Source organism: Ambystoma mexicanum, chromosome 4p (assembly GCF_040938575.1).
Source record: "Ambystoma mexicanum isolate Mex_15411 chromosome 4p, UKY_AmexF1_1, whole genome shotgun sequence".
NCBI lineage: Eukaryota > Metazoa > Chordata > Amphibia > Caudata > Ambystomatidae > Ambystoma > Ambystoma mexicanum.
Window position 1 is genome coordinate 151,382,353 of NC_090927.1, and position 27,477 is coordinate 151,409,829.

The following is a 27,477-nucleotide window of genomic DNA, read 5'->3' on the forward strand; positions in this document are numbered from 1 at the left end:
ATCGATCTCACAAAGGGGTATAGGCAAAAACCACTCCATCCACCTGATAAGGAGAAAACGGCCTTTGCCTCACCTACAGGCCTCTACCAATTCACAGTACTACCCTTTGGTCTTCACGGGGCACCAGCCACTTTTCAAAGACTTATGAATTCCCTGATTAAGGGTCATGAACAATACGTGGGGGCCTATCTGGATTATATCATTGTGTATAGCCAGACCTGGCCGGAACATCTGAAACACCTGGAAGCCATTCTCTAGTCTCTGCAGCAAGCAGGCTTGCACGTCAACGCAAAGAAAAACCCACGTGGCGAATTTCCATACCAAATACCTGGGTTACTTTGTCGGTCAAGGGGCCATCAGACCACAAAAGGAGAAGATGGACGCGATACAACACCAGACAAGTCTGAGCCTTTCTGGGATTTGTATGATACTATCGTAGGTTCATCCCACATTTCTTGACTATCGCAGCCTCTCTGACCGACCTCTTAAGATCACCTGCACCCGCCAAAAGGGAATGGCGGAACGAAGTGACGGAAAAAGCCTTTAATTCTCTCAAGAACGCTCTTAAAGATCAAGCAATATTACAATGTCCTGACTATGATGCACCTTTTTTCCTGAATTCTGATGCTTCTGGGACCGGACTGGGGGCTGTCTTATACCAAAATCAAGGGGAAGCAGAGAGACCCATCCTCTATAAGCTGGAAACTACTTTCACATGAAATGGGTTACGCAACCATAGAAAAGGAATTTCTAGTAGTCAAATGGGCGGTGGAGGCCCTCAGATACTACCTCCTGGGCCAACATTTCACCTTAGTGATGGACTACGTCACATTAGTCTGGCTAGCCAGGAACAAGGATACCAACCCCAGAATTTTGAGATGGTTTCTTTCTCTACAACCGTTCTCCTTCCAAACTATTCATCACCCGGGACGTTTGATGGCCCATGCGGACTTCCTGTCACGTGCCCATACCCTTCCAGAACGTAAGGACCTACAAGGTAGCGTCTGTGAATGTCAGGTCTCTGAACTAATGCAAGAACTTTATTATCTAAAGCAAGAACTTTATTATTATTTGTTTCCGAGTAGATAAACTGCAAGAACTTTATTTTTACACTCTGTCTGTTTTTGGTTAGGCCTTAACTTAAGTTTTCAGGAAGCAGTTGGGATCCCAAGCCAAAATGGTGGAATCGAGCTGGAGCTCTGATTGGTTGAGGAGTAAACAAAGGTTTAATCCAAACATTCTAAACTGCCTTTCATTTAGTTTTGTCTTATGAGAAAGTCATGTTTTTGTGTTCACCTGAACTTTAGGCCTAAAGATTCCAGTAAGAAGTCTAATGTTGAATATAATCTTATAAAAATCATCACAACTCTTTTGGAAGGAAGAATTCATGTTTGTGCGCAGAAGAATTAAAATCAGCAACCTGCATTTCAAAAACCAGAGCTAAGTACCATTCTTCAAACAAAATATAGTGGATTTCAAGTTGAAAGTTAAAATCCTTGTAAAATAATGTTATTCTGGACTTTTAGGGTCTAATTAATATATATGCGCATATTATTATACGTGCACGTTTTAAAATAATATATCTCTTTATGCATGTGTTTATGTAAATATTTTCTCTTCAAAGGTCAAAGCGTTACCTTTGATTCCTTCCGTCTTGTTGATGTGAAGCTGCCTGGTACTGCTTGTGTTACGGAGCTGACATATGGAGAATCGGATCACGGGAGTTCGTCGCTTGAAGCGTGAAAAAGGCTTGTAAGTCCTTTCTGAGTTGTTCATCTTTGAAGATAAGGTAAGCAACTCGTTTTGTTGTATATTTTCCCGTCAAATTGATTTTTGTTGCTACACGTATCGCGCGTGTGAAAATTCAAACTGTTTTGTTTACTTTCATTTCCTGAAGTGAACACGAGTGCGCGTGCACGGTGCGGCGAGAAAGTTATTGAAAATACTTTATAATAAATCAATTGTAGTCAGTATTTTACTCAAGAATATCAGATTTAAATGACTTTACAATTCTTGAAGCTTAATCTGAATAGAAGTGAAATATGGAAAACGTTTAAAGCAGAAAGTTCAATTCTGACACAGTACAAACTCTGGAAATAAATACACAATACAATTTATGTGAACATAAAGAACTAATATCTTCTTTTGAGAGCAAATATGGAATAACTGTAAAACCAGTTCTCAAAAAGAAAGTGCATACAATTCTTAATTGCAAAAAGGATTCATAATGCATTAGTTTAATGATCCATGAATTTAATTATATTTTAGCTCTCAGCAAAGGAAAGAAGAAAGAAACCAGTTCAATGTTAAAGTTTATTAAAGCATCTCAAGAGTTGTGACAATAAGACTAACTGATGAACTCTCTGCATGAATCATTTGAGTCTCAGGAAAAGCCAGTTAATTGAGAGTGCACATTTTAATTTTATATGAATTAAGAACTTTGCTGAACTATTTCAATTTTGAAAGTCATTTCTTGTCAAAAGAAAAGATCCTCTTGGCAAATAGCAGAGGATATTCAGATACTTACCTCCTGAAAGGATGTCAAGTTCCAGTGTCTGATTCCCCTTTCCCCCTAGAGTGTCAAAAACTCAACTGGTCATTATAGTTAGTTGAGGACGCTACGCTTTGGTGGGTCTGTGGGGCTCAGCAGCTCCTGCGTTGAAATTGAAGATAAGTCTTGACAGTGAAGGGGTAAAACCACAGAGAACAAACTTAAAGGAGCTGACCGGCGTCATCAGGCATCAGGGCAAAGAAAGATTGGAGGGCTAAAGCAAGTAGGAGGACCATACGATATTCGATAAAGAAAAGAAAGTTATGTTGGTGTTAACGGTCACATTGGCCTAAAGAGAAGAGAGCGGCATCGTTGTGCTGTAAGGTTGACAAAGAGTAGCAGCGGAGTGAAATCGCCAGGAGTGCCCGTCTCATGAGACTGGAGAAAAGTGAAAGTGGCAAGCCCCATCCGGAGACAAAAGCTCAGAGCCGTCAGCTGAAGCCGTCAGCTGTGAGGACAGCTGACGGAGAAAGCATTACTAGAGAAGACGAGTGAAACTGACATACAGTTCCGAGCACCACCACTGCGAGTGTAAAAAAAGGACAGCGAGCGCCGAACTGAGCCGCGGAATCGTGAGGAGATCTGAGGGAGGTAAAGAACCAACCGGGCCGCTGGAAGAAACTTGACCTACGCTCACAAACGAAGGTGTGGATCTCGTCAAGCCGGTATGTTTGGGAAATAAATACAGCTTGGGGTTTGAGTTGAGATACCCAGAGGAGCGAACAATATAGTTTTTGTCACATCAGAAGGGAAGTACTGTTTGGAATAAAACTAAGATATTTTTTTTCCATTCATGGCACGTTACCATAAAGGGGAAGGAGAACAACCACAACAGAAGGAGGAGTATGAGAATCTGGACAGAAACATTTTAATACAAACAGAGTAAACTAATGAGAGAGTATAGTAGTCAAAGTAGTGCTACAGGATAAAAGTTACAGGACAATCTTTATGAACGAAGGGGAAGGTAGTGAATCCAGAGACTGTTAACAAGAAAGATCGTACAGAACCTCCCATTTCCTGCCACCTTTCTGAGTCACCACATGGACAGACGCTCTGGAACTACAGAGGAACCCAAGTCTTTCATCTGAACATCTCTTGGTCCCGTGCTTTCACTCCAAAACAAATAAAGTTTGTTGAGAAAGTCTTCTACAGAGTGCTGTCTTTATTCCCCACAAAGTGAAGTTCTAACAGTACCTTTTGTAAACATTTTTGAAGACCCGCTACATGAATTGTACGGCTATATTTTTAAATGGACGACACTCTGTACGTAACAACTCTAGAGCGCTCTAGTTGAGATCTATAATTAGTTGTGTTTTGTTAGGACGAGTTCTGGTGAGGGAGTGGTTTTACTGATACCACTTTGGGTAGTGTCTGTTTGTATCAATAGGGTGATGTCTATCGTTAAAACGCTTGGTACATCAAGACTGAATTAAAGTTATTTTGGTGGCAAGTCCTCTTTGTTTGAATTAATTTCAAGAGTAGCACCAATATAATTGATATAAGTACTAATTACAGCTGTTGCTGCACTATGTCTATAGGTATTTCTTCACCACAAGAGTTTAAGAATGTACTCCTACTACCTGTTGTTGAACGTATTTGAACCAAGGAGAACATTATCTTTTGAGTTTTGTTTTACCCCTGAAGAAGTTCTACCATCTTTACCAATGTATTTTAGTAGAATGGAACATGTAGGGTTATTTTTTGACTGCAGTGAGTAGCAGTTCGATCAATTGAACATTGATGCATATAAGAGTTAGATATTAGTAGCCCTGGTATTTGTAAACCCTGCATGGTTGAGCACGATTGCTAATTGGTGTATGCTTCCAAATGTAATTTGGCAACTGATGGAGATGCATTATTCTTTTCCCTAAAAAGTTCTCTGGTGTTTGTTTGTAAGGTTTTAGTAGTGTACACTTTGTGAAGTCATTGTGTATGAATCATTTTGATAATTGCACCTGCCACTTTAATGAAATATGAAATGTCTTTTGTTGATTTTATAATGAAATTGTGAATCCGATGTGTTATTATATATAATGCCTTTCTTTGGATCGTGAATATTAGTATTACTACTATTTAGTATAGTCAGGAATGCTATTAATTTCATACCTGCCTAACCCCATTTAATCAAATGTATGTCTAATTATCTAGACAAAGCAGAAGTGGCGGGTTCTTTATTGCAAATATATTTTCTTAAAAAATAGTTTTCTTAAAACTAAACAAATAAATGAAATTTAAATTTATTGCAAATTATAACCTGTTGTTGCTCAGGGTTTGATCCTGCCGCTTGTCTGTGACTCAGTGTCTCTCTTTACGTGCTTCATGGTAATTGAATAACTGCAATTTTACTGCCGTTTTTACCTCACTGGCATCCTTACTCCTTATGATAGCAGTTTTTTTCATCTTTAGTTTTAGGACATTTTACAATTTGACATAAACGTACAGAAGCATTGCACAATGTTGTCACAAGGTAATTTGTATCTTAACCTCGCTCCTCTAATCCCTCCACCCCCTAGAATGCAGCTTGAAAATAGTATCATTGTAAAACAATACTATTAACACTCTGAGTCAACTACTATTTTAGGTATGTTATGTAGGATTTGGGTACGCAGAACGCTGATATTTCTGTATGAATTTAGCCCATTCCATCACAACATTGAAGTGCGGGTCACTTGATACATTCGAAAACCTTTCTAATTTCATAAATGTCCCATGCCTTTATGCGCCATTCTTTTTGTGTAGGCAGTTGCTCCGTAGTATTAGACATGCCATTGCGGCCAGCAATAGGAAGTGCACAATTTGTGGTTACCATTTCCAACCCACTTCCGCTTCTCTGCATACATTTTGGAAGGTTTCAATAGGTCTACTGCCATCTGCGTAGTAGTTTCACCCCATGCATTTTTTTGTATTGCATTTGGTTTAAAACACGATTCAAACCTTTACAAATGATATAAAACACATTCATCATCATACAGCAGAACACATAACAATGAACAATTCAGATATATGATCACACAAGTATATCCTTTTTCAACTGAAGTTTTACAACTTTACAAATGTTACTACCACCACAACCATAGAAACAGATAACCCATAAGCATCGTCAACCACAGCATTTCCACGTCTACCCTTACGACACTGTGCACACATTTGCCAAATGCTATGAAGCGATGTTCACGCAAACATGGGCAATGCTCTCAATGCTACTGGGCTGTTCACAGAATCGACACCCGGATGACCCTGGTGCTGTTTTATTCCTAATACTTAGCACTTCATTAGTACCTAGTACATTGCATCTAAATCTCATATACAAATTTCAGGACTTTAAGTCAGGGAATCTATACACATGTTTCAGCTCTCCCTGCTTTTGTAGGGATTTTAGTAAGACGGACACATTTACGGTACACAGGGAGGCTTTCCCTCCTCTCAATCCAATCATCCAGTTTGACCCTATCTGGGTTTATCAACAACGTTTCCACAGATAAAACCACACTTTCCAGTTGTTCATTATAGTACATTCGAGAATTCCCACACTGGAGGTCCCACATCCTGCACACACTTACTGTAATACTGTTAATGTATGCCAACTGCGTCGCCAACCTTGTAGCTTTACCCTCTAACAGTGCACGTAAGGGAATTTTTAGGGGATTCACCATGACCGGATGACCAAGGTACACCAAGTTGTCCAACGTTTCCAATCGTATACTCTAAGTGAACCAGGCAAAGCTTTGCTTTTGTTTTTTCCAATTAATTGATGTAATGTTGGTGTTTGTGGGATTTAACTTAAGTCTGTTGTTGTTCATGAAGTTCTTGAAGGCTGTCAGAAGGCGTTACAGGTTAACTCGGGTCTTGTAAAACAATTCAAAATCGTCTGCATAGGAGAGCCAAATTATTCTTAGGTCTCCTGGCGCTATAAAGGAAGCCTAATCCGGACAGTCCCCTATATCTGCCATGTACAGGTTAAAGAGACAGGGGCCCAGAACACACCCCTGTCTCAGACCAAAGAGTGTATCAATCCTTTGAGACAGGTAGCCATCACTGTCCATCCTAACCAGTATTGATGTGTTCTGATGCAGATAGACCAGTATATTCAACAGCCCGTGCTCTATTCCCCTATTGATCTAATTTCACCCACCGCAGGTTTCTGTCAACTGTGTCATATGCCATTCAGAGGTCAAGTGAGGGCATATAGGTTGCAGAGGTGTTCTTAATCCAGGACATTTTTTGAATGCATGACATTATGAGGCCATTGAAATCAGTACCAATCCTCCATCTAAAGCCTGTTTGGTTTACCATCAGTACCCTCTCTCGATCAAGCCATGCTTCTAGTTCTTTCAACACTAACAAAGCAAAAGCCTTGCATCTAGCAGTGTTATGGGGCGATAGTTAATTGGCTCTGCCCACTTGCCTTTTTTGAAGATTGAAATCACACAGGCATCCTTCCATGTGTCATGGGAGGATAGCCCAGATGCAACATGCTCGACTTGCAGGCAAACCAACACAGAGCAACAACGTTTTGTTCCCCGGGTCTGCGCTTAGAAACCTCTGGGTATTAAGCGTGTTATAAATAACCTATCATATCATACCTGGGAGTCTGCTTTTTTAAGTATGTTAAGTATGATATTAGAGAGCAACAAAAACAATTTTAAATGCCCACATCGCAGGGTCCTCATTAAATAGTTTATTAGCAGGTTGGTTACGACCCGCTGCCCTTGAGCCACTAGCTCGCCTGATAGCCGGTTCCCCTTCCTCTACTGACAATTTTAGCTGCTATGTGCTATCCCTAGTTGTCACAGTCTGCCTCCGGTCTCCCGCCTAGTAACCATAGAGCTCCGAAAAATGTTTTACACAAGCCTCCTCTAATATTGGAATTGCTTGAGCATGACCCTGGTCTACCTCTAGGCTATTAGCCAACGCCCATGATTCCTGTTTTTGCAGCAATATGGATAACATTATTTCCCCATCTTTTTGAAACAGTGTCTGATTTCTCATCCAGTTCTTGTATTACTGCTTCTCCTTCTTAACCAACCTAAAAGGCTTTTCTACCTTCTCAGCCAGTTCTTATATTGCTGCTTCTCCTTCTTAACCAACCTAAAACGCTCCTCTACGTTCTCAGCCAGTTCTTATATTGCTGCTTCTCCTTCGATGGCACGTCTGCATCCATTGTCAGTCTCACGTATCCTGTCGTGATCATTGGGGTCACAGTGTTCGGCACCAAGGACGGTGCCCCACCCCCCAAAACAACGCCCATGGCCCAGCCAGCAGACAGGATGAATATGCTTGTGCCCCCCAACAACAACCCCCATGGCCCTGTGGTTGGACTTACCCAGCGGCCAAGCAGGTTGCGCAGCGTGTAGTTCCATGTAGCGGGGAAGCGTGGAGTTGCGCAGCACCATTGCGTCATGTGTGGATCCCGGGTATCTGCCACTGCAATGCGTAATTATCTTGCTTGCATCACACACCATCTGGACATTCAGGGAGTGGTACTGCTTCCGATTGCGGTACACTACCTCCACAGCATGCCGGACTACCAGTTCCACATGGGTGCAGTCAAGGACACCAATGACGTTTGGCATGCCTGCCAGTGCATAGAATGCAATTTTGGTGGCATTCACCTCCTCCACAGTCCGTGGTAGCGATATGTGGGGCCTTGCATGTTTCAGGAGTGCATCCAGTACCTGGTTCAGCACACGTGAGAAACATGGTTGTGAGATGCCATGCAGCTGCGCCACTGTGTTCTGGTAGGTGCCTATGGCAAGGAAGTGGAGCACAGACACTACCTTCAGCAGAGTGGGGATGGCGGTACGGATGTTGATCAGGCTGACCAGGTCATCATGAATGAGATCCACAATTGTGCGTATTGTGTCCCTGTCCAGGCAGTGCAGGGTGTGGATCTGTGCAGGGGTTAAGTCAAAGGGACTGGCCCTTATGCGACGGATTGGTGGCTGCCTGCGGGGTACCACTGCCTGCACTGCTGCTATGTGCTGGCCCAGTCTCACCCTCCTTCTCCTCCTGCGCCTCCTCTGCATTCCCTGGTTTAATGCCTGGTGGAGTAGTAGCAGTGCAGGCATGTCCTCCAGCTCCTGTATTGCAAATGCTAGTGGTATAATTTTGGACTTGGAAGGTATGTGGTGTGTAGGTGTGCTCCTTTTGTGCTGTGCCTGACTCCATTGCCTCCACCTGTGCTGATTGTGTGCACCTGTGACAGTTTGGAACACAGCAGATTGCTATTAACGGCTGCCCCGCGATCCCAGTGTTACCGGCATCATGGTAACCGTTCTTACCGGCATCTGGATACCGTAAGTGCATGGCCGCGCAACTCGTAATGTTCACTTCCTTACGACAAGCCGGTTTTACTGGCACGGCTGCTGCGTGCCTTCGCCCATACCGGGTAGGTGCTACCCGGGCACAACAGGTCCCTGCGGTTGCCGGTAGCACCAGCATTGCGGGTCGTAATGCACTGGTCCAGTAAACGATGCCAGTATTCCCTTACCGGTATCGTTATTACCGGACCGCCAACCTTGTAATGAGGCCCATAATCTTGTTGAAGCTACTCGCAGGATCCTTCGCAATTCGCTCTTTCACCAGGGGCAGGGTGAGCTGTTGCATTTTGTCAAAAAAGGACAACATGCTGGCAGTGAGGTACATCAACTACCTCGGAGGCACGAGGTCCAGTTTAATAGTAGAATTGGCACAGGACTTTTGGCACTTCTGCATGGAGCGTCATATTTCAGTGATGGCAGAGTACTTTCCAGATCTAGCCAACACAGTGGCAGACTGGAACTCCAGATATGTAATAGATTACAACGATTTGAAATCAGACAGATTCTCAGCAGCCTGGCATGCAGTTGCTTGGAACAGGTGAATGCAAACATGGCCTCTCCAGCTCTTAGTAGCCTGCTGCAAACACATGTACTTAGTATGCCCCCTCCAGCCCTCTGCCTCTTAAACAGCACACATGTACCAGAATGCATCTGCTGGTTTAACCCAAAACCCGGATGAAATTAGATTGTCCAAAACTGCAGCGGTAAAACAAGTAAATGAATGCAGAAGCAGTTTGTAGGTTTTAACTCTGCAATTATGCCATAAGCACAGTCTCTGAATGCGCGCATGTAGCAGTGCTGGGTGGCAGGTGGGTAGGATCCTGGTATACGGTGTCTAACAGCCGACGAGTCAGCAAAGATGGGTTTGTGGTCTGATTCCAGGAGTCAGTTGCTAATCGGAGTCCGAAAGCCCCATCAAGCTATGTCCTCTCTTTCGTTCACGCACTGGTTCAAATGGTCATTAGCACAAGTGGATGCATCTCATTTTCTGCACTCAGTCAGAGGAGACATGGCTTCCAAAGCATTCCAAGTGGGGGATCAACTGGACGATATCATGAAGATATCAGATTGGTCCGGTGAATTGTTAGAGATTATTTTCACAAGCCTATAGAACAGCTGGGTTTGTTGGTGTTGAGTAAGCTTTAAACAAGATTTAATTGTCACCTCCAGTCTTGACATAGAATGAAGATTCTCCACCCGCCCCGCCCTTGTCAATTACCACTAAATGAAATGTTATCATGTCAGAATCTGTTGCACAAACCCTCCATAAGGGGAATAGATTAGCTTGGTACACTGCCTTGTATACGCATTGTTTACTGTTATCCTACTATTATGTTATGTGAATCTGGCCTAGTTACGCTATTGTTTCCCTTCCTGTATGGCCTGTATCTCTCACCTGCAGGTTGAAAAGTTAAATCAGGATGGCGAAGCAGGGGATAGCAGTTCCCTTGAACAGAAAAGAAGTGTTTGGAGACTGGCTGTCTACCTTCTTCGACAGGAGGAGTAAGTTAGATTGATGCAGTATCGTGTTTATTTTCTGACTGACTTTTTTTCAAAGTACTTTCCGACATCGGAATTACTTCAAAAAGGTCCTCGAAATATATGGGTGGGGATGGTAAAAAATAGGTGGGGTTGGGGTTGAAACAATAGAGAAAGAGAAGTTCTCTAGAGAAAGGCGACCCCTCCCATGTTATTTTTTAAAGTCGATTTTTAAAATGTCAGCTGGCAAATTAACATTGAACCATTGACACAGCTGCGAAAGAGGACTCAGGGAAGAAGTGCAGGCACAGTGTGCCAAGCGTACAAGAGCGATAGTACTTTGGCTCCCCCAGTCCGGTCATCTTTTGTCCTGTCTGCCCACCCTGGCAGTGCTGAGGATACTCAGAGTTGGAAATCCATTGAATTCTGTAAACTGTGGCTTTTTACCCTAGGAGGCACTGGCTATTCCCTTGCATGGACCTCCAGACCATGTCAGGGGACATCACCTTCTAGGAAATGCACTGGATTGTTGCCATTAGGCGTTTCACAAGCGCTTTACCAAAACATCTACTCTCCCACCTTGCTTGGCAGTCTATGAAACAGCATTATTAGAAAATAAAAAGCTCTAATACCTCCCCCTTGGGGTTCATGGGAGGAAAATTCGTATTTCTGCATTATATACTGATTTTATTCCCAACACCTTTCATAGAGTAAGACAAAGAGGAGTGGCCGACTCACATGCCTTTGATCCACCATATTGAGGGTTATAATAACATGTGATACACAGGAGATAGTCTAGCCTAAATGGGAATATGTTTCAAGATATGGAAGTATTCCCGAGACTTGGGATATTTTATATATATATAATATCCTAAAACCCCACAATATATAAAGGAGTAACACTTTAACATTACTCCGGACGGAGGATCTGGGTTTTGCACTTGACGCCACAGATATGCAGATTTCTTTTAGCCGATTCCATGGGTGTCATTTACCCCTCTATGCTCATGCAACACAGGTTCCAATCTTAGTTGTGCGCTTAGAGACTGGTCTTCAGTAATGAGCGTGTTATAAAAGATTAATTAATTGATTCTGTTTTTCATGGTGTTACAGATAGCTTTAAAGAAACTCACAAATCGGATGTAGTTCAAAAGTACTTTATTAACCAATTTCTTCTGTTGCAGTTGTGCAGTGATTTGACTGCTGTGTAAAGGGCTGGTAAAGCCGGTCCCTTATCCTCCCCTGCTCCCACCGCCCTATCCCAGGCAACCCATACACCCAAGTTCAGCTTAAACACTAGCTGTCTGTCACCCCTTCTATCTAGAGCTACACTGGAAGGGCCTAAAGGTCAAGGCCTTTTGTACAGTATCCGCTCTGGGACTTCCTAAGTGGTACTCTATACTAGTGTTCTCCAAATTATGGTCTTTAGGAATTAACAGTGCCTCTATTCGTTCAGACAGTCTCTCGCTCTCATTCACTTTCAATCCTCTGCCTGGTCTTGTCCCTTTGTCCTTTTACTCGCCACCCCCAATCTTCCTTTACTAACATACCTCCTGCTCCCATCACTTATGCCCGCCAGTCCCCCTCTTACTCTCGCAGCTTCTCCTTTCTCTGCTTCTATCGCTCCCCTCCCAGATTCTCCTTCCACCTCTTTTCCTCTCTTAAAACTGTGCATGTAAATTCTGGTTTTCTTTGTTCCGTATGCCTGCAATGTTGTGTCCTCCTGCGCCCAGACGCAATTTTTTCTGCATGGTTCTGCCAGGAATAAATATCCAAATCAAAATCAAATATACTACTAATCGTGCAATCCCAAGAGATACTGTTTTCATTGTGATGCACATTCAGGACATTTTACAGTACTGTTCTGAAAATTGTTTTCTTAAGAAAAGAGCCCTCCAAATTATTTCTGGTGTCTGGCTTACAATGAAAATCTATGGTTAGGCCAACATTCCAATGTCAGAGGACCCTCATCAATTTGAAAGGTTAAGGTCATTTGCGTAACATGTTGTCTGTAGTTTCTGTGGAATAGACCCAAGACATGTTGTGCAACTGTCTTTATTGCATCAAGTGAGAATCAAATACATTATTTAAATAAAGGCTTTAAATTGAGCGCTCACTGCCATATTACTTCCGTATCTCCCCCACCCTGGGAGCAGGCTGTGGGAGGCTTCAGGGGGCTCTGTAACCATCATGCCTGGCCTTTTTCTTTGTTTGGCCCTAACACCTTCAATATGGTTGCCTGATTCATTGCACTCCGCTGCCCTACCTGAGGCAGCCTAATACTGCAATACAATTGGCCAGTTCTACATCCTACTGGCCTATCATGAAGCTGGCAGGCGAACGCCAGCCCACCTCCCCAAGGCCAGACCCCTAAGACACTCGGTCTGTGCCTGGCATGCCTGGACGGTCCCCCGCTTCATCTCCTCTTGGACCTCTTCCAAAGCACATTCTGCAAATTGCACCAGAGCCCCGGAGCCTGGCCCACCATCAATGCTGAGATTCACCTTATGACTGCACATGTGAGTAGGCAGCTCTCTTGATTCCTGTCCTATGTGACAATACATCTGCAGCCACATAGGTTCTTGTGCGTTCTATGCCTTACTAAAAGTTGAACTTAGGCGTTTCTGCTTACATCTGCAACCACATTAGTTCATCTGTGTTTTGTCCCTTACTTAAAAGATGAATTTAGGCTTTTTACTTACATCTGCAGTCATTTCTCCAAGTGTGCATTCTCTTCTCCCTCCCTTTCTCTTATTCTATGTGTGCCATGCACTTAATTCTGTTTGTTCTTACCCTTCTCCCCCCATTCACTATCTCCCTATTTCATGTTTAGCTCTTGCCTATTCTAACAGCCTTCGGGCACATGCAATATTTTTTGTCACATTTTGTTACAGTTTGTTTCTTTCGTCCTATGTTGTACCACTAAATGCTTAGCACTTGCACATTCCCGAATGTTCCAATGCCTATTAAGAATGTTAAGCTTCACTACTCACCCGCCCTGCGTTGGAGTGCTTTGAAACGTTTTTTGTAAATGTATAAGTGCTATATAAATGACCAATAAATAAAAATAAATAAATATGTATTCACTTCGAAAAATCAGAGATTATTCCGTTATAAAATCAGTATACGGCACCACATATTTCCACATTTATAAACCCTAGTGGCTGTCATTAGGTTGTCACCGGATAGCATTATTGACTCGTAAACACAATACTGCTGCTGCGAAAATAATTCAACATAGTACTCCAGTACCACTCGGAATGGAAAAGTAGGTTTAGCCGGGCTTTTAAGGGCCTCACACTTTGACAGGTTGATGGCCATGTATTTTTGTACGTTGTTTTCCTAAGATTATCAAGCTTTTTACAGCTGTCCAATGTATATTTTGACACATCTTTTCTCCACTAATAATTGCTCGATGCTATTTAAAGGCAGTATATTTTGTGATCAGCGTTTGTATTCTTACTTGTGCTGATTCTGGGTTGTGAAGGATGATAGCATCAATGGGAATTCACTGACACATTCCTAGGAGACTTGGACACCGAACTAAGTATGAACATAACCCATTTGGGGTGGGCTATTAATGGCCAGAACAAAGAAATGCAGTCTGGAATTGCAACCAATCTACTACGTAATATAGTGTGTCTGCAAGAGAAAGCATGAACTGCGTGTCAAGAACCCTGATGTCCGCTGGCAGAATAACAAAAAATAACATAGCCTCATGCATGTTTTCTGACATCAAAACATTCCTATAGAAAATGAAAGCAAGAGCGCATTGGGTCACTGGTAGCAGACAAAACTATCTTGTTCGAGTTAAATGAACAAAATAAGATTAAAAGTGTGTTTAGTGGGGGGCGCTGTTGCGCCGAAGTAAGATGGCCGCCTAACTGCGGAGCTCCGAGCTGGGAGAGCGCACAAATCCCGAAAACAGACCCTATTGCTGTGGCTATCCTCCTGTGTGCAGGCGGTGCTTCTCCCTGAACACATCCACTGCACTCCTGCAGATTCCTGGCCCCCGCGGCCCCCTGGGGACCGCACTGCTGCCTTCCGACTCCACCGGCTCCGCCGGGACTGAGTGGGCCTGGCCGCTCCGCGGCTCCACCAGCTGCGGCTCTCCCTCCTACTTCGGGGCGTGGCGCTGCGGGCCGCTGTGGGGGAGGGGCGCCGGAGCCCTCCTCGTTGCCCCGGGCCGTCCGGCTCCTGTGGGGGCCCCGCGCTCCATCTACGGCCTCATCACCCTTCCGGCTGACCCCACGCACCATGCCTGGGCCTGTGACCACCTGCATCTTCAGGCTCCCGCGGCGCTCGTGACGCCGCACTGTCCGGCTTCCCTGTCTCGTGCCGCGGGGAGCGGAGACATCACCGCGGACCCCTGCTTCTCCACACCACTTGCCCTCGGCGCCCCCCCCTCCAGCGGACCGTAGCCCCTTATCCACGACAAGGTAGGGGGGGGTGCGGAGGGAGGGGGCCGCTTGGTTTCTCCCGTCTCCTGCAATCCTAGGCTGCGGTTGAGCCTGTGTACTGGGTTAGCCACCGTGCTACTTCTCCTTGGCTGCTGTCCCTTGTTCGCTCCAGCGGACCCTGCCTGCATTGACTTTGGACCCTGAGCCCCAGCGGACACTTGTTCTTGGACACCGCTGCTTTCTCCGGCCTCCACCTCGCCTGCCCCCCCCTCACCACATCAGGTCGGGGGGGTGCGGTTGTGTCCTGCCTCGGAGGTCCCTGCGGCCACCCCATCCGCCTGCTGCGGGTTTGGCTGACCACCACTTGTTTCCCTGCCACCCCGGCGGCTGACACGGCTGGGGGGCCTTGCTCCAGCGCTACTTCTCTCCCCTGGTGGTCCATGCCTGCCCTCACTGCACCATCGTCCTTCTCTGCCCCCCCCTTCTTCGGCTACTGATTGCTGCCCGCAATCACAACTCTGGATCCGGACCCCTCACTGGGCAACCTCCGGTGTAATGCCCCTCTCAGCTCCACTTCTAGCCCACGGACAATTGGCTTCCCTCACCTCGTAATCGCGCTGTCACTAGCCAACCCACTACTTACCAACTGTGTGGGCTCTCCAGTGCTCCCAGGCTCTTGCTAGCAGTTCGCCAATAACACCGGCGCGCTCCTTGTGGAAGGGCCCTCGGCCCCTACAACTACGGAACTGTCCCTACACATCACTGGCAACCCCACGTCTGGCCTACCCCTCTGGTCCTTGTGCCCGGCGATCTCGCTCTGTGTGCTCTGGTGAGGACCCCTGGTGTCTTCCCCAGCCTCGTTAGCTGCTCTCCACGCCTTGCCTCCTTTCCCCCTGGGCGTCCTGCGGGCCGTCGATCGGAAGGCCTCCCGCCATATCGGCACCGGATCCTGGACGCCGGACGTGTTCTATCTCCATGACCAAGGGAGCCGGTTCTAACAAGAAGCAGGCCTCGCTAAATATGTTTGCTAAAACTTCCTCCAAGCCGCTGACTGACCCTCCGGAGGAGCCGCCGGTCACTGCAACTCCCTCTACCTCCGACGACGTGCAGAAAATGATGGAATACATGCGAGAGGGTTTCACCACGCTCCACACTAAGCTAGATTACATGAATAGGACCATCTCATCCATAAAGGCCCATATCGAAAGGACAGACAGCAGGGTTGCTAAGATCGAGACAAGGGTTGGCACCGCAGAGGACGACCTGGTCTCCCTTCGCACAGCTGTGACCACCCTGACCAGCCGGGTCTCTATGGTCGAAAAGAAAAATGACGACGTTGAATCCCGCTCCAGGCGGAATAAACTCTGCGTTGTCGGTATTCCGGAGGACGACATCAGGGAGCCCATGGAGGACTATGTAGAGCGCACCCTTTTGACCCTGCTGGACAGCCCCAAGCTTTCGGCACAATTTGCAGTGGAGCGAGCTCACCGCTCTTTGACCGCGAGACCCAGGCCGGGTGCCCCACCCCGCCCTAACATAGCCAGAATCCTCAATTTCCGTGACCGCGACGCCTTGCTCCGGGCGGCCAAGGCCAAGGGTGAGCTTCATCTTGGGGCGGCGAGGATACACTTGTACCCGGATTACTCTGTGGCTGTGCAGCAGGAGCGTAAGACCTTCCTTGCGGTGACCTAGGGGTCAAGTACTCCATGCTCTTTCCCGCCAAACTGAGGATTGAACACTCTAATCAAACACACTTTTTCACTATCCCCGAAGAAGCCTCGAAATTTATAGATGAACACTTTCCTGGTTGATGTAAACAATGTTGACATAGGTTGTATGGTTTCTCAATGATTGCTGTGGTACCTGGGCCGCGGGTCGGGGCCGCCATGCCGCTCCCCCCCCCCGCTATTGCCACTATTCATCGTACTTTATTGTAGTTCATATTGCTGATGTTGCTTCATTTCCTATCTGTGTGGGTGTGTCTTCGCACCCTGCTGTTGCACCGCTGACTGTAATGACCATCTCTCTTGGGTCCCTTCTCGGAGTCACCCGACAGTTCATCCCAGTTACTTTTGTCGATTTGACCGCGGGACCCAGGCCCCTTCTGGCTAAATATGCACCCAACTATGTTGCCACCGCGTCTTGTCACACGGCTGCACCCCAAACTCCGTTGGGCCCTCTCGCTCATAGATTTGGTCCCGAGGTAACTTGCATGCACTCTAAATGCCCTGCCTAATCCTACTACGTAGCACAACTCTCCTTACGCTCTCCCAACCCGGCGCGCCATTGCCCGGCTGCAAGCAGACCCCCAGGCGTTGGTGCCTAAAAGTTTACTTTTGTTGTGGTTTTGTTTGGGTTTCGTCCCTCTGATTGGGGGAGGGATGTGGGTGAGGGGTAAGTTGGGAATGTTATGGTTTGTAAGAGTCTTGACAGCCTTCAGAGGCGCCGCAGGCACCGCGTTCAATCAATTCACACATATGGTCGGGAGGCCGCATACTCCCAGGGTCCACACCGTTCACCTTACTGGAATCCACTTTTATCTATTCCACCATCACCCCTTCAAATATGGCTGATTCAACTCTGACCTTTATGAGCTGGAACGTCAGGGGATTGGGCAACTATAAAAAGATGAGACAGATTCAGCTTCACGCTGAACGCCACGGAGTGAAGATCCTATGTCTACAGGAAACCCACTGTGCTCGGAGCACTGTGAGCGTTTCGCCAAGCAATGGGGCCCCCAGAGGTATTATACTAATTATTCCACTCAGAGCCGTGGCACCCTCACCCTAATACATAAAAGCCTGAAGTTTACGTGTCAGCACTCCCACATAGACCCGCTTGGTAGGTTTGTGCTCATCGCCGGTATATTACAGCAACAGGAGATAGCCATCCTGAACATATATGGTCCCAACATCGACGACCCTGACTTCTACCTTCATCTGGCCACTCTGCTCGAGAGCTACCCCCTAATTCCTATTCTATGGGGCGGTGACTTCAACACGATACTAGATGTCACCCTGGATAGATCGGGTTCTCGTCCCCGCCAACTTTCTAGGGCAGCATACTCTATCCTTACCTCGCTCCCCCACTTGGCACTGGTGGACGCCTGGCGCCTGATGTATCCTGATGACCGTACATACTCCTACTCCTCAGTGCATGATTCCCACTCCAGGATAGATAGGTGGCTCGTCACAGATATACTCGTTAGATGCATTACCCACTTAGCCATTCTTCCCAGGACGCTATCAGACCATTCACCTGTAGTCATCTCTTTAAACTGGGGATTAGATGCCAATAAAACAAGGCAGTGGAGGCTGAGCCCCCACGCGCTCCTTGACCAGGTTTTCGTATCTGAGCTTGAGACCTCTATCGAGGAATACTTCGAGATTAACTTACATTCTGTCTCAACACATGCGGTGCTCTGGAAAGCCTTTAAAGCACACACTAGAGGGATTGCCATCTCCAAGTGCAGTGGAATACTTAGGGACATCCGTGCCGATATCGCTGCCAGCGAATCGGCCCTGTCCGTCTATGAATCCCAATACGCAGAGGACCATTCCCCGGCTACGCTAGCGCTGCTGGGCTCTGAGTTAGACAGGTTCCGTGGCCTTGCAGAGCGCAATGTTAGGTTCCTGGATTCCCCTCAATCAGCGAGGAAATATGGCGAGGGTAAACGGCCCGGCAGAATGCTAGCTAGACTGCTTTGCCGCGAGCTTGGTGCCCCCCATATCCCAGCCATTTCTAGACCAGATGGCACACTTGCCACCTCCCCGCAGGACATCAACTCTGAGTTCCTCGCGTTCTACACGTCCCTATACTCGGAGGTAGACAGGTCCCAGGTTTCCGACATCAACTCCTATTTAGAGAGTCTTCCTCTATCAGTCTTGTCGACGACGCTAGCACCTCCCTCGAGAGGCCTTTCGCCCTAGAGGAAATTGTGGAGGCCATTGAGTCACTGGCATCCGGTAAAGCCCCTGGCCCCGATGGGCTTCCGATGGACTTCTATAAACCATTCAAGGCCCAATTAGCGCCGCACCTACTGATGCTTTGGGAAGAATCATGTGACAGGGGCATACTTCCACCGTCCCTCCGGGAGGCATTGATTACAGTGCTCCTTAAATCAGGTAAAAACCCTACGCAGTGCAGCTCATACCGTCCCCTTTCTCTGATCAATAGTGACATCAAAATATTTGCCAAACTACTTGCTAACCGCTTAGCCCCGTACATGTCCCACATTATCCATCCGGATCAAGCCGGCTTCGTCCCCGGCAGGTCCACTTCCCTGAATTTGAGGAGACTTTTCAATGTAATCAGCAGGATCGACCCTGCCACTCAGGCAGTGGCGGCTGCATTGGACATGCAAAAAGCATTTGACTCAGTCTCATAGAGATACCTGTGGTGTGTTCTTGAGAAATGTAACTTCGGTCCTAATTTCTGCACCTGGATAAAGCTCCTTTATGCCGCCCCGTCCGCCAAAGTCCGCACAGAAGATAGGTGCTCTTCCCCCTTTGAGATATTTAGAGGAACACGCCAGGGATGCCCCTTCTCCCCGCTTATCTTTGCTATTGCCATGGAGCCCTTTGCTGACATGATCAGACAATCGCACTCGCACAGGGGGTTGCGCACATCTGGCCAGACCGACATAGTCTCCCTCTACACTGACGATACCCTGCTGTATGTTCGATCCCCTGCAGTCAACCTTTTGCCTATACTGACGGATGTGGCTCGTTTTGGTGACATATCCGGTCTGAGGATTAACTGTTCTAAATCTGTATTGTTTCCACTCACAGACTCCACACAGGCTCCACCCGAGCTACATGGGTTCAACTGGTGTCTTAATAGCTTCACCTACTTAGGGTGGTGGTCTCCCGGCACACACCTCAGTTGCGCGATGATAACTTCCATACTTATCTAACTAACCTGGAGGCTAAGGCCGCCAGCTGGACTAAACTTCCTCTCTCGCTTGCAGGCAGGATTGGAATACTCAAAATGATAGTATTGCCTCAATTACTGTACCGATTTACTAATCTGCCTCTATGGCCAGGGGACAATTTTTTTCAAACACTTTGCAGCATATGTAACACCTTCCTGTGGCACTCCGGGGCTGTCCGCCTCAAATTTTCCACACTATCCGCCCCTAAGGCGTTGGGCGGTTTCAGCGCACCCGATTTTGTCAGATACTGGGTGGTGGCCCAATCACAGTTTGCTGCATTTTGGTTCAATACTGTTGATCCCCCCCCCCCACACGTTCGCCTCGAGAAGCTGACTGTCTGTGACCGTGTGATCGGCTCCCTGATCCTCCAACCGATCCCCCCTGATTTGAACTCTGCGAATCCAGTGGCCAGCACATCCCTGGCCTTGTCCAAATTCTGGTCCATGGTTGACACTCCCTGTCCGTTCCACGGGGATCTCCCACTGTGAAACTTCCTGCCCGATGTTCCGCACGTTCCACTTTCAGTGGTCACCCGCTGGGCCGCTGCAGGCTTCTTGACTCTGCGTGATGCCTTTGAGCAGGGGAACTTTATAGAATGGCCTGACCTTCCTCCCTCACTTAGGCGCCGACCCTTGGTGTGGCTACAATACTCGTCACTCCGCGGACATCTTAAGGCCAGATACTCAGACTTCCCTGCCTTGCCCCCTGACGAACCGATAGTGGAGGAGCTCTGCTCCTATCTTTCCTTCAGAGGCAAAGTGTCGAGGCTTTACTCCTTACTACAGTCCAGAGCGGCCCCCCACTTCACCGAGCTGCGGCGCAAATGGGAGAGGGATCTTGGCTCTGAGATCACTGATGAGAGGTGGGCTCAGATGTGCGCTCGTACCCACGAGGTCTCCTACAATACCAAATTTAAACTCATCCAGTTCAAAATCCTGCACAGGTATCATTATACACCTATGAGACTTCATCGTATGTCCGATGCTAACCCCCCCTCTTGTCCCAGGTGTGGCACAGACCAAGCTTCCTACATGCACATGTTGTGGCTCTGTCCCCGGTTATCCCAATTTTGGCTAGACATTTGCTCTACATTGTCTGACATTCTGGAACACCCGATAACCCCTACCCCACTGCATTGCTTTTTCCATGACTTCCCTCAGTTACCTCGAGATTCTAAGAAGCTGGCAGGTCTTTGCATGCTGCTGGCAGTTCGCTGTATATTAATATGTTGGCTCCGCCCGAGAGCGCCTACCTATACACAATGGCTTAGATCGGTCACATGGGCTCACGACACCGAGCAGTCCTGGAGTGCGATGCAGTGTTCCCGCTCCAGGCCGAGGGATGTCTGGCCGAGATTTCAAGACTATATCTCTGCGCTGGCCTCACCATCAACGTCCGCCTCTGCTTCCCCAGGCGGTTCCCCATAGTGGATGTCCTGTTAAAATGTATTGTAGGGGAGGACTGGCCGCGAGGCCCTCCTCACCTGCAGCCTTCTCCCCAGGTGAGGACCATGACTCGGCGGCCGTTCCCTCATGCCACCCGGGCCCAGGTGGAGGAGGGGTCACCCGCCGACGACATTGCCCACACATATCCGTTCCCTACATATACCCAAATTCAGTTAGGCCTAGAAGCCATCTTGTTTAGCAAACATGGCGTGAGTTCAGCACACTGTAACGAGGCCCCCACCTTTGGAGGACCTTTCATGCATCTCTGCCGCCGCAGTAGCCCTGGTAGATCCGCTGCGAGCGCGTTCCCATGAGAAAGTCGGATATGAGCTAACCCGAGATGCTAACACTGTAACATTATTCTCATCCACAATGTAATATCGCACCCTGCATGACCTGGTCCGCGAGGCCGGGGTGACGGGAAAAAAAAAGCTGAAGCATCACTATCTGAAGAAAGTAGAAAATAATTCAAGTATTGGTATTAACGAACTACCTCGGTTTAAACAGATCATGTAAACTGTGAATAAACCATAAAGATGTAACGTTACATGATACCACCCTAGGTCTGGACTAGTGCTGCTACAACCACAGAGAAAGATGTCGACCAAATGTATAGCCTTTACTTACTCATATATGTTTTCTTAATCACCTAAAGCAGCGAGCATCAATTTCTGTAGGCCATAACCTAGAACGACCTCGTGTAACGTTTAATGTACATAAAATAATCACATCATGTAGTAAATATAATGTTAGGTAACGAAAAGGTACTCGGACCGACTGTATTAAAGAAATGTGTAACGAAATGGAAATATATATGTGTGTTTAAATAACATCAAAATAAGGCGGAACGTTATAAAAGTTCTGCATTTAAAAGTTAGCAACGCACGAGGAAAAAACCTTTGTGAGTATATGCAAGGCCATTCTCCCTCCCACCCTGCCAAGCCTGCCAGATAAGGAAGCTAAGGCCTGTGCCGCGCTCCCTCACCTCCCCCAACCAAGCTGGAGCCGCTTCAGAGAGTCAGAGGCCCCGGTACCGCACCCAAGGCCACAGCCCACCACCTGTGTTATTTACAGCACGGTAATAAACCCACGTTTTGAATCCACTGATCTACCAGCACCCTCTCGTAAAGTCCACAACCCTCCCCCTAGACCACCCCAAGAACGACCCCCATCACTGGGACAAGACACAGAGACCCATTTATATAATAACTTCTAACGCGGCAGACAGGCATGTACCAGTCGGCTCAGGCCCCAAAACTCAGCCCCTCGACCTAAAATACCGGTCAATAGGACACAGGTAAATCTCACCCTAACCAACAATCACCGGACCTCTCAAGAGGTGCATTCCTCATGCGTTGCGTTTATTGTATAAGACAAACTGCCGAGCGATTTATTGATGAACTTAGATGTCGTTTCTTGAATAACTGCAGTGTGCATGGCCTAGGGCAAACGAGTCAGGAGAGGTATTCATCTTTGTCACAGGCTGCCCCAGCATACCAACACCGCTCGGATGACCTCAAGCTGGCCTGCCAGGCCCAACCCAACCCACGAGGCTGACCAGTGACGTCCTCACGCCAAGACCAACCACGCTGCAGCAACACCTATAGTTAGTCGACGCCACCCAATCCCAATTAACTTGTGCCCCCTATAGTGTGTAGGTTCTGATGACGTTTTTTGTATTAGAAATACGCCTGTCTTTGCTATTGTCAGACAGAGCGCTCTCGGAGGTTGCAGAGTTCTTTGCATGCCCTATTCTTTGGATAAACTCCCACTTACGCTCACCCGCACTCTGTCTTGGCCTTATTCCCACTACGGGAGAGTCCCTTATTGTCTCTCATTGCGGGGAGGATCGTGCTGAAATTGGGGGCGCTTCCTTTCAGTGGTGACCCCGATAGCGTGATATCTCCAAATTATTTATCCTAACTCCTTTCTAACGACCCCCTTGTGGCACGAGAATCTCCGGTCGAGAAGGGATACGCACGGTGAGCCGGCTCCGGGAGGCCGCCCGCCAACGGCGACCGGCACAATAAGAAGTGCGCACTCAATGAGAAAGGGTACGGGATCCCGATTGGAAAAAAATCCCCTTTGAGTGCCGCTCGCCGGAGCCAGGGGCTGACCGTTGAGTTACCGGTGACACCGCCTGGACGGACCCAGTTTCGGAGACTATCGGTTCAAGACGGGCACGTGAGTACTGAGTGCGAGCGATCGTAAAGGGGAAGGGAGGGGAAACGGTGAACAGGAGAACGGGGACAGGTAGAGGAGAAGAATAACGGGGGTCTACTAAAGACGGGTCTTGAAACTTTCTTTATCTTTTCTTTGCATATGGCCATTAGGAGTAAGAAATAAGTGAAGTGGTAGAAGTGACGGAAACCTAGCTCCGAAAGGGGGTGGAAGGCGGCGCCGCATAGTGCTATCTAAACTAGTACTGGGAATATATGAAGAAGTAAGAAATAAGTTATTGGTGTCTGGCAAAAGGAGACACCGGGAATATTTTTTAGTGATTGCTACTCTCTCTATTTTCTTTTTTCCATTTCACGGGGCAGGGGAAGAAAGCGAAAAGGGTATAAGATAAATATACTTGTAGAAGGACTATAAAATAGGGAGCACATTTTGAGGAGTGGGGACTAAGTAGTGGCACGTACAGACGTGAACATAGCAACCTTAGCAGAAAAATAGGGACAGCTGGCCAGGGAGGAAAGGGAGGAAATAAGACGAGGTGTGAGTGGAAAGGCATTGTGATGGGTGCGCGCACCGTGTGAGTGTTGGACTAGCGAATTGACCGCGAGGTGGCGCCAGAGAGTGTTGACCATAACTAGTACTTGATCAGTTGTGAGCGGAATCACATGAGAGTGTATGGGAATGGGAAGGAGATGAGCTATGGTGAGTACGAAAGGATTTGCGCAGAGAATAAACTTGGGTGATAATATTTGAGACGTCCGCTCTTGTCTGTGCCATAAAGGTATACACACATAGATCTACACCTAACTAAAACGTAAAGAAGGTGGACACGGCTGTGAGAGTGATTTAGAGGATGGGGGCCGAAACTCCCTTGTCACATATTTGTAAGAGCTTACCGGGATACGCTGAACGAATAAATAAGTATCACGATCAATGGGTAACAGAATTGAAGGGGGAGGGTCTGCCCCAGATTTGGCCCGAGGGAGGGTCTTTTGACAAAAGCGTTCTTGATATGGTACGAACATGCATTAGCCTCAAGTATAAGGGGAAACAATGGCAAAATAGGAAGGAGATACTAGACCTCTGGAGATTGTTTGAGGAGGTACCCCCACCCAAAGCTCCGGCACCAAATATTGATCTACCTTCCACCACAGATAATCCATTGATGATTCCAAGAGAGGAAAAGGAACAGCTAGGTACAGCGCAACCTGCGGAGGTGATTAGTTTGTACCCGATATTACCTAAACCAGCCCCCGCAGCAGGATACAGCGACCCTACGTATGTGCCTCCCCCCACAACTGGTACACCACAAAGACCAACAGCCCCCCCGCCATACGAAAGCACCAGAGAGCGCGCCCAGGGAAGCACACAGAGGGTGGATATAGAGAAGCTAACGAGTGACCTAGAGTCGAGGCTTACTGTGGCAAGGGATGAACTTTCAAGAATAAAAGACATATGTGAGCGCACAGCGTGTGCCCCCACACAATCAGGACGCACGTCTAGAGCGTCGAGCGAAGGTAGACAGATTGAGGAAGGATGGAAAAAGGGGGAAATACTGTTCAGGATTGAGGAAGAGCCGACACGAATAATAGAGGTAGGAGCAGTAGGAGAGAGTATTGGTGATGTATCACGAGAGAGAGGGATCAGAGAGGACTTGTTATGTGATGTCAGAGGAGGGTTGGATGACAGTGATAGGATGAGTATGGCAGTGGGAGGGGAAAGCGAGGAAGTGGACGGTGCATGTTCACTAGGGACTATAGACGACGAATGGATGGGACGACTAAGAAATAGGGTGGGGAAGATGGCGTCATTGGAGTCAGCAGCGACTAAGGAAAGGGAGGGTGCAACTGCAAAAGGGAAGTTACAACTTCCATTGATACACAGAGGGGGGGGGGGACCAAACTATATACCATGGGCTCAGATGGATAAGGCTAATTTAATGAAATTATTGCCCCAGCTGTCAGGAGGGGCGAGCAAGTGGATATATGCATTTGAGAAACATACCGCCGGCATACCGCTGGCAGTAGGCGATGTGAAAAGCCTACTAGTAACCGCAGTAGGAGATCAAGCGGACAGAGTATGGGCTAAGGCTGGTTTCCCGGCCGTGACGTTAGATTATGATCGTCATGATGGGGCTTCCTTTAATACAGTACGAGCAAGGGTGTGGGACGCGCTGCGGGAGACATTCCCAGATACCCCTGATTTACAGTCAGTAATGCAATGTACAATGAATGACGGGGAGGATGCTATGGATTACATTCTCCGGGTGCAGGAGATGTGGAGAGCGGAAACGGGCACGCCCTGGCACCAATCCACATCTCTATTTTATTTTATCATTAAGAGAGGGCTCCCAAAAGAGGTGCAGAAGGCACTCGATAAGATAGCGGGCGTTGAGGCGAAGGGGTGGCCAGAGATCCAAAGTATAATAGTGCACCATTGCAAAAGGATCAAAGAGAGGGAGAGGGAAGTAGCACAGAAAAGGTTGGCAGACGAGGCGAAGTTGGTACAATCAAAACTAGTGAAGGTTGCAGCAGCGGTAGCAGGACTCCCACTCATGAGGGAGGGAGACGAAGGAGAGGAGGGGCAAATAGCAATACAAGGAAGAATAGCAGCAAATTGGGCAGGACAAGGACAACGACAGTGGACTGAGCAGGAGCAGAACGGAGGTCCAATGTGGCAAGAGTGGGCCCCAAGAGGGGGAAGAGGTGGGTACCGGGGCCGAAGAGGAGGACAAGGGTATGGAGGAATGGGAGGTAATGGGTGGCAGGGTCCCAGAGGTCCACAGGGGAGCTGCTGGAATTGTGGGAGATGGGGGCACTACTCAAGAGAGTGCAGGAGCAGACAAAACAACGGGTTCCAGGAGACAGAACAGTACGGTCACCCCCACCCAGGAAGCCCCTACGGCCTCCCCATGGGACAATACCAACAACCAGAAAATGTAGGACAAAGAAGTAACGCACAACTACACGGACATCAGTACAGGACACAAAACCACCCACAGAATAATGACAATATGCAATACACGCCAGGCAACACTTTCGCCACAGTAGCTAACGGAGCACCTGCTCCTGCACCTTACAGCGGGGTGTCAGTAGTTTCGGGGAACATTTTTGATCAAGGGGGGGCAATGAGACACCCCGCATAGGACAGCCCACAGAGAGCACTTGCGTGTCCAGTACTATCTACGACCCACAATGCATCAGAGGAACCATTGATAGGAGCGCAGATAGGAGACAAGCAGTTCATATTCATGGTGGATTCGGGAGCGGAGAAATCATGCATTAGAGAGGGCCGGTTCCCGTTATCTAATAGAACGTTAGAGACGCAGGGGTTCTCTGGGGCTGTAATTGAAGTTCCTTACACAGAGGCATTGGATGTGACAGTGGGGGGTAAAACAGTGAAAGCACCCTTACTGTACTATGAACACTCTCCCATTAATTTGCTGGGGAGAGATCTCTTAAGCAAACTAAATATGACAATATCATTCACAGGGAGCGGTATCGTATGTTCGACGCCAGGCATATGCCCCCTCCGTATATTAGCAGTAATACACGGCCACACAATTATGCAAGAGATCAGAGGGTTACCAAGAAACGAGGAGATGTTTGTTGAGGGCATGAGAGCATTGGCTCTCATAGTACCAGAACTAAAAAGGATGGATTGGAGGATTCCAGCCGAATTCCTCTTCCGCCCCATAGCAAGCCCCGACACTGCTCTTGGGTCAGTGCTATCGTTGGATTTACACGCAGTACACGTGTCAGCAAACAGAATATGTGTGATTGGCGTTGACATGGAAGGATGTGAGTGGCGGACAGTACTGTGTACAAATGCAAATATCCCACTGAGGGAGCTCTCGGACGAGGAGCTATTTTCAGACACTGAGACAGATGGCGAAATAGTGATGGAACTAGCAATGCCGTGTGACATTGTAGTTACAGCCAGAAAAACTAAAGTTGAATTAATGGCAGTGGTAGGAGCACCACATGCATTTTTTGATGACGACATGAGGTTAGTACCCACTAACATATGGACAAATGGCCCCCATGACGTGGGGTTATTACATGAGGTTCAGCCTGTGGTAATAAAACTGAAACCGGGAGCAATTATACCCCGGGTAAAACAATATCCATTGTCACGCGAAGCAGAAGAAGGGATCAGAGAGACACTAGAT